The sequence below is a fragment of the Saccopteryx leptura genome, chromosome X (genome assembly GCF_036850995.1).
Source record: "Saccopteryx leptura isolate mSacLep1 chromosome X, mSacLep1_pri_phased_curated, whole genome shotgun sequence".
NCBI lineage: Eukaryota > Metazoa > Chordata > Mammalia > Chiroptera > Emballonuridae > Saccopteryx > Saccopteryx leptura.
Genome location: NC_089516.1, coordinates 137,509,468 through 137,515,467, shown reverse-complemented (window position 1 = coordinate 137,515,467; position 6,000 = coordinate 137,509,468).

Here is a 6,000-nt window from a genome sequence, read left to right as displayed (position 1 = left end):
AAAACTCATATCTGATAATGTTGACTACAAGACAGCAAAAGTACTCAGAGACAAAAATGGCCATTTCATAATGGCTAAGGGGACACTGAATCAAGAAGACATAACAATTCTTAATATATATGCACCAAACCAAGGAGCGCCAAAATATATAAGACAGCTACTTATTGACCTTAAAACAAAAACTGACAAAAATACAACCATACTTGGAGACCTCAATACACCGCTGATGGCTCTAGATCGGTCATCCAAACAGAGAATCAACAAAGACATAGTGGCCTTAAACAAAACACTAGAGCACCTGGACATGATAGACATCTACAGGACATTTCATCCCAAAGTGACTGAGTATACATTTTTCTCCAGTGTACATGGATCATTCTCAAGAATTGACCATATGTTGGGACATAAAAAAAATATCAGCAAATTCAGAACAATCAAAGTTGTACCAAGCATATTTTCTGATCATAAAGCCTTGAAACTAGAATTCAACTGCAAAAAAGAGGAAAAAAATCCTACAAAAATGAGGAAATTAAACAACATACTTTTAAAAAATGAACGGGTCAAAGAAGAATTAAGTGCAGAAATCAAAAGATATATACAGAGAAATGAAAATGACAATACGACATATCAGAATCTATGGGATGCAGCAAAAGCAGTGATAAGAGGGAAGTTCATATAACTTCAGGCATATATGAACAAACAAGAGAGAGCCCAAGTGAACCACATAACTTCACACTTTAAGAAACTAGAAAAAGAAGAACAAAGACAACCCAAAACCAGCCGAAGAAAGGAGATAATAAAAATCAGAGCAGAAATAAATGAATTAGAGAACAGAAAAACTATAGAAAAAAGTAATAGAACAAGGAGCTGGTTCTTTGAAAAGATAAACAAAGTTGACAAACCTTTGCCAAGACTTACCAAGGAAAAAAGAGAAAGAACTCATATAAACAAAATCCAAAATGAAAGGAGAGAAATCACCATGGACACCATAGATATACAAAGAATTATTGTAGAATACTATGAAAAACTTTATGCCAATAATTCAACAACCTAGAGTAAATGGATAAATTCCTAGAACAATACAACCTTCCTAGACTGAGTCAAGAAGAAGCAGAGAGCCTAAACAGACCTATTAGTAGAGAAGAAATAGAAAAAACCATTAAAAACCTCCCCAAAAATAAAAGTCCAGGCCCTGACGGCTATACCAGCGAATTTTATTAAACATTCAAAGAAGACTTGGTTCCTATTCTACTCAAAGTCTTCCAAAAAATTGAAGAAGATGCAACACTTCCAAACACATTTTATGAGGCCAACATAATCCTCATACCAAAACCAGGCAAGTGTGGCACAAAAAAAGAAAACTACAGACCAATATCTCTAATGAATACAGATGCTAAAATACTAAACAAAATACTAGCAAATCAAATACAACAAAATATTTAAAAAAATAATACATCGTGATCAAGTGGGATTCATCCCCGAATCTCAAGGATGGTGCAACATACGTAAAATGGTTAACGTAATACACCATATCAACAAAACAAAGAACAAAAACCACATGATCTTATCAATAGACGCAGAAAAGGCTTTTGAGAAAATACAACACAATTTTATGTTTAAAACTCAACAAAATGGGTATAGAAGGAAAATATCTCAACATGATAAAGGCCATATATGATAAACCATCAGCTAACATCATATTAAATGGCACTAAACTGAAGGCTTTCCCCCTTAAATCAGGAACAAGACAGGGTTGTCCACTCTCTCCACTCTTATTTAATGTGGTACTAGAGGTTCTAGCCAGAGCAATCAGACAAGACAAAGAAATAAAAGGCATCCATATCGGAAAAGAAGAAGTAAAGGTATCACTTTTTGCAGATGATATGATCCTATACATCGAAAACCCCAAAGAATCCACAAAAAGAATACTAGAAACAATAAGGCAATACAGTAAGACCTTACAGGATACAAAATTAACATACAGAAGTCAATAGCCTTTGTATATGCCAACAATGAAACAATTGAGAACGAATTCAAAGAATAATGCCCTTCACGATTGCAACAAAAAAAATAAAATACTTAGGAATAAACATAACAAAGAATGTAAAGAACTTATATAATAAAATCTATAAACCATTGTTAAGGGAAATCGAAAAAGATATAATGAGATGGAAGAATATACCTTGTTCTTGGTTAGGAAGAATAAATATAATCAAGATGGCTATATTACCCAAAACAATATACAAATTTAATGCAATTCCCATCAAAATTCCAATGACATTTTTTAAAGAAAATAGAGCAAAAAATCATCAGATTTATATGGAACTATAAAAAGCCCCGAATAGCCAAAGAAATCCTAAAGAAAAAGAATGAAGCTCGGTGCATTACAATACCTGACTTCAAAGTATATTATAGGGCCACGACAATCAAAACAGCATGGTATTGGCAGAAAAGTAGACACTCAGACCAATGGAAGAGATTAGAAAGTCCAGAAATAAAACCACATATATATATAGTCAAATAATTTTTGATAAAGGGGCCAACAACACACAATGGAGAAAAGAAATCCTCTTCAATAAATGGTGCTGGGAACACTGGAAAGCCACATGCAAGATAATGAAGCTGGACTACAGTTTGTCCCCCTGTACTAAAATTAACTCAAAATGGATCAAAGATCTAAACATAAGACCTGAAACAATTAAGTACATAGAAGAAGACATAGGTACTCAACTCATGGACCTGGGTTTTGTTTTTTTTTGTATATTTTCTGAAGCTGGAAACGGGGAGAGACAGTCAGACAGACTCCTGCATGCGCCCGACCAAGATCCACCCAGCACACCCACCAGGGGCGATGCACTGCCCACCAGGGGGCGATGCTCTGCCTCTCCGGGGCGTCCCTCTGCCGCAACCAGAGCCACACTAGCGCCTGGGGCAGTAGCCAAGAAGTCATCTCCAGCGCCCGGGCCATCTTGGCTCCAATGGAGCCTTGGCTGCGAGAGGGGAAGAGAGAGACAGAGAGGAAGGAGGGGGGGAGGGGTGGAGAAGCAAATTTGCACTTCTCCTATGTGATGTGCCCTGGCCGGGAATCGAACCCGGGTCCCCCGCATGCCAGGCTGACTCTCTACCACTGAGCCAACCGGCCAGGGCCTGGACCTGGGTTTTAAAGAGCATTTTATGAATTTGACTCTCAGGCAAGAGAAGTGAAGGCAAAAATTAATGAATGGGACTACATCAGACTAAGAAGTTTTTGCTCAGCAAGAGAAACTGATAACAAAATAAACAGAAAGCCAACTAAATGGGAAATGATATTTTCAAACAACAGCTCAGATAAGGGCCTAATATCCAAAATATACAAAGAACTCATAAAACTCAACAGCAAACAAACAAACAATCCAATAAAAAAAAATGGAAAGAAGATATGAACAGACACTTCTCCCAGGATGAAATACAAATGGCCAACAGATATATGAAAAGATGCTCATCTTCTTTAGCCATTAGAGAAATGCAAATCAAAACAACAATGAGATAACACCTCACACCTGTTTGATTAGCTATTATTAACAAGACAGGTAATAGCAAATGTTGGAGAGGCTGTGGAGAAAAAGGAACACTCATACACTGTTGGTGGGAATGTAAAGTAGTACAACCATTATGGAAGAAAGTATGGTGGTTCCTCAAAAAACTGAAAATAAAACTACCTTATGACCCAGCAATCCCTCTACTAGGTATATACCCCCAAAACTCAGAAACATTGATACGTAAAGACACATGCAGCCCCATGTTTATTGTAGCATTGTTCACAGTGGCCAGCACATGGAAACAACCAAAAAGCCCATCAATTGATGACTGGATAAAGAAGATGTGGCACATATATACTATGGAATACTACTCAGCTATAAGAAATGATGACATCGGATCATTTACAGCAAAATGGTGGGATCTTGATAACATGATATGAAGCAAAATATGTAAATCAGAATAAACCAGGAACTGCATTATTCTATACGTAGGTGGGACATAAAAGTGAAAGTAAGAGACATTGAGAAGAGTGTGGTGGTTACAGGGGGAGGGGGAAAAGGAAAAGGGAAAGGGGGTGGGGGAGGGGCACAAAGAAATCTGGATAGAAGGTGACAGAGGACAATCTGACTTTGGGTGATGGGTATGCAACATAATTGAACGACAAGATAACCTGGACTTGTTATCTTTGAATATATGTATCCTGATTTATTGATGTCGCCCCATTAAAAATATAAAATTAAAAAAAAAAGTTACTGGACCTGATAAAGGAATTCAGCAAAGTGGCAGGATTTAAAATCAATACTCAGAAATCAGAGGCACTTTTATACACCAACAATGAACAATCAGAAAGAGAAATTAAGAAAATAATTCCCTTCACAATTACAACCAAAAAAATAAAGTACCTAGGAGTAAACTTTACCAAGGAGACTAAAGTCTTGTACTCGGAAAATTACAAAGCATTGATAAAAGAAATCAAGGAAGATACAAACAAGTGGAACCATATACCATGCTCATGGTTAGGAAGAATAAACATCGTTAAAATATCTATATTACCCAAAGCAATCTATAAATTCAATGCAATACCAATTAAAATACCAATGACATACTTCAAAGATATAGACCACATATTCCAAAAATTTATATGGAACCAAAAAAGAACATGAATAGCCTCAGCAGTATTAAAAAAGATGAATAAAGTGGGAGGTATCACACTTTCTGATATCAAGTTTTACTACATGGCCATTGTACTCAAAACAGCCTGGTACTGGCATAAGAACAGGCATATAGATCAATGGAACAGAACAGAGAACCCAGAAAAAAACCCACAGTTCTATGGACAACTGATATTTGACAAAGGAGGTAAGGAAATACAATGGAGTAAAGACAGCCTCTTTAACAAATGGTGTTGGGAAAATTGGACAGCTAACTGCAAAAATATGAAACTAGATCATCAGCTTATACCACTCACAAAAATAAACTCAAAATGGATAAAATACTTAAATGTAGGCCATGAAACCATAAGCATCTTAGAAGAAAACATAGGCAGTAAGCTCTCGGACATCTCTTGGAGCAATATATTTGCTGATTTATCTCCACAGGGAAGTGAAATAAAAGACAGGATAAACAAATGGGACTCTATCAAACTAAAAAGCTTTTGCACAGCTAAAGACAACAAGAACAAAATAAAAAGACAAACTACAAAATGGGAGAACATGTTTGACAATACGTCTGATAAGGGGTTAATAACCAAAATTTATAAAGAACTTGTTAATCTCAACACCAGGAAGACAATCCAATCCAAAAATGGGCAAAAGAGATGAATAGACACTTCTCCAAAGAGGACATACAGATGGCCAATAGGCATATGAAAAAATGCTCAACATCACTAATCATTAGAGAAATCCAAATTAAAACCACAATGAGATATCACCTTACACCAGCCAGAATGCGCTCATCAACAAAACAACACAGAATAAGTGCTGGCGAGGATGTGGAGAAAAGGAAACCCTCCTGCGTTGCTGGTGGTAATGCAGACTGGTGCAGCCACTGTGGAAAAACAATATGGAGATTCCTCAAAAAACTGAAAATCGAACTGCCTTTTGACCCAGCTATCCCACTTTTAGGAATATACCCCAAGAACATCATAGAACGGCTCCAAAAGGAGAAATGCACCCCCATGTTTGTGGCAGCATTGTTTACAATAGCGAAGATCTGGCAACAGCCCAAGTGTCCGTCAGAGGTCGAGTGGATTAAAAAGCTTTGGTACTATATACCATGGAATACTACTCAGTCATAAGAAATGATGACATTGGATCATTTACAACAACATGGATGCACCTTGATAACATTATACAGAGTGAAATAAGTAAATCAGAAAAAAAAACATAGAAGGGACATAAAAATGAGACTCAGAAACATGAACAAGAATGTGATGGCAACAAGAATGGGGGGTGGGGGGAGGGGGGATGAGGCGAAGAAGGA